Source organism: Halyomorpha halys, unplaced genomic scaffold (genome assembly GCF_000696795.3).
Source record: "Halyomorpha halys isolate HHAL.00 unplaced genomic scaffold, Hhal_1.1 Scaffold702.1, whole genome shotgun sequence".
NCBI lineage: Eukaryota > Metazoa > Arthropoda > Insecta > Hemiptera > Pentatomidae > Halyomorpha > Halyomorpha halys.
In genome coordinates, this window is record NW_027109550.1 from 349423 (window position 1) to 352708 (window position 3286).

Here is a 3286-nt window from a genome sequence, read left to right on the forward strand (position 1 = left end):
CTTGTTTTATGGGTGTTGTAACAGTCGACATGCAGTTTTGTGTCTTTTTTTCACTTACCTGTTTGTGGAATATTTAGTTAGGAAAAGTATTAAGATAACGCAAGTTTTTAACAAAAAACCATGTTCGAGGTTCCCTGAGTTAAATAACGAATTAAAAAATCTATTCCTAAAGTAGCAATAAAAACCTCATCATTAATTTTTCGAGCACTAAATACTTATGTATATATTTAGATATGTATTAAAACTGTTATTTATCTATTTGATAAAGGAGGTAAGAAAAAAAAATGCTAAAGTTCCTGTGATTTTGTTTATTTGAAAAATAAACTTGTGCTCGTTGCTAGCAATAATAAACAACAGATAAATACAAAATATTAAATAATTTTATGAATAAATGATGTGTAAAAAAGGAAAAACAGAGGCGTCCGATTTGGACGGGAAGAGCAGAGAGACCACCCTAACTTTCCCCATTGCATTACAGCTTTGTTAAACTATTGCATTCTTGTCAGAAACAAAATTTATATTCGTTATTCCCACTTCAAGGAAGTCTAAAATATGAATTTTATGGCAACAGAAAAATAAACATTATTTGTACATAATTTTCTCATTACCTGTTCTTTAGGGTTTTTTTTCTTTTCGAAAATCACAATATCAGCTACAACTTTTACACGAGCCCATCAGTCTAAATATTACTTTGGATCGTAAGGAGGGTGGTAAGTAAAAGTTGAACGCGCCGCACCAAATCTTGAGTCTTGTATAAGGAATCCAAGTCGTTTGTCCAAGGTTAGTTGTAGGTAGTGGAACTGTCCTACAGTGAAAAGTGGAATTTTATTAAAGGATGCTGTACTGAAGTCCGTAAGTTTATATTTTTTTAAACTTTTATATCATCTATGCAAGTTTCCTAAAGTACTAATTATATCCATCCAAACGTTTGTATTACAATATAGACACATACATATTAAATTACGCTGTTTGACAGTGCACTGTTAAATTCAGCATAATTCGGATTCTGACAGGAGTTGCAGACGTTGTTTATTAGATTCTGTCAGAACGGGCGGAATGCGAGGTATATAATAATTTTACTATCCACTGCGCACATGTAATGTATATTTAATCAAACTATTGTAAAATAGATCGAATTATTTAAACAAAAAGCCAACAAGCCTGTGGGAATTGACAAGAATTAAAATAATCGATACACTTTTTATTACTGAATAAATATAAATTAAAAATGTTTATATAATATTCTTCATTAATTATTAAGTTTTCAATCTTTTTATTTATTGAGTTTTATTATAATTTGAATTTGCATATTTAGGTTAATATAAAGCTAGAATCTAGAATGCAGAAGGAAGGACCGTATATATATATATATATATATATATATATTTAATTCAAAATTATTTCCGTTACTAAGTGGGGTGCTTAATTGCCATCCCCACTCCTCCTAATACAAACGGCTCACTCTGACTTTGACTTCCGTCAAAACAGGTATGAATTATGTCTCATTAATTTTCATTTGATTTTATTCTTTTCTCTCTTAATTTATACTTTCTTTAATATTTCTTCTCTTATTTTATCTCTTATCTTTCTGTTACTATTACCGTTTCCATTTACTGTTTATAACCTTTAATTTTTCTTATTAAATTTTACTTTTCATTGTACACCCCTGTTATTTTTTTTTTGTAACTATGTCAAGTGTTTGTATCTTTTTTAGCCTTGACGAAGCCCTGCAACGTGGGGTGAAACGTTGGCTCAAATAAAAATACTATACCCATTTACTATTTGAGTTTTTTTGACCGCACGCGGACCATATTCCATTCATGATACACACGGTCCGGTTCCAGTATATTTTTTCCCTTTAATCTTGATTATGATTTGGTAATACATGTGAATGTTGTGAACTTATGACGACGAGTGCGAACATATGAAATTCCCTAAAAACACCCCTTCTTACTGGATAGTAGTGGTGGTAATATTTGACATTTTTTAAGCGATTTATGTGCTTGTACCCTTCCCCCATACCTAATTGAGCACAATACTAACCACTTAAATAATCATCAAACTCTCTTTCAACAAGCTAACATATTGAATATAGATTTATAGTTTTTGAGCTGTTCCTATAACTCAGTGCATTGAAAGTACAGAAGCCTAGTAGAGGAGTAATTGTTAGAGTTGTTGAGTGAGGAACCTAGACGAGGAAGCTGCTGGAGTGGCTACATTGCGAACACATCACTCCCTAATCTAGGACCCTATATAATATTCCTAGACTAAATTAAGCAGATTGAAACGGCATGTAAAACGCCACTCACCTGTCGAAGGCAATGCACTAAGAGCTCCTAACTGGAATCTGTCATTTCGCAGTTCGTACTCAAAACGTGTTATCACCAGAACCCTAATAAATACTATAGATTCTTAACATGATGATGTGCTGGCAGCATCACAAAGTTCAGACTTTGAAAACTTCTTAAAGTTTTAATAGTTGTCATACAATAGGAAATATCATACCAATTATTCAAATCGTACCTTTTTTTTTAGGTTTCTTTATTATTACATACTTTTATTTATTTTTGTTTTAACTTCATATTCTCAAATACAAAAACCTTTGTATTAAAATGTCATTGGTTGATTGTACTAACTTGATTGTAGAATGGCGATCAAGAAAAGTACAAAACAGCAGAAAAACTAATTATTTATTATTCTTAATAAATAGTTGAATAATTAATTAATAAATTGTAATTCTATTATAATTTACCTATCCTGAACGCCACCCGAATCATCTCCCTACAATCTATTAATTCTCTATTCTCGCCTGTTAACGGAGGTGAAAACTAGTGAGTATGATGGATTACTTTTGAAAATATAATGAGAGGCATGAGGGGGAGCAATACACACATCCGGTATATCCTGGAGTTATATAAAATTTAATTATAGGATGAGAAGATTTCTCATCTAGCTCCTCATTAATCTTCTATGGACGGGACCAACTGTAGCCAAGGGAGTTATGGCGTTTACCTCGGCTGATTCGTTACTTTCGTTCGAATCTGGCCTGCAGGGTTGATTTTTATTTATGGCGGACCCACGAAATGACACTTGACCCTCTGCCAGAATAAGTTGGTTACCTGTATATCCTCTAGAAAATTTTAAATGACCAGGAAGAGGTGACAAAAAAAAATCTTTTACGGACGTTATGACCGGATTTATTAGGGAAAATATCATTATAATTCAAAAAAAATTTTTTACCTAACCAAAAGATAAATTTTACAATATATTTTAAAAATCTGTAAAT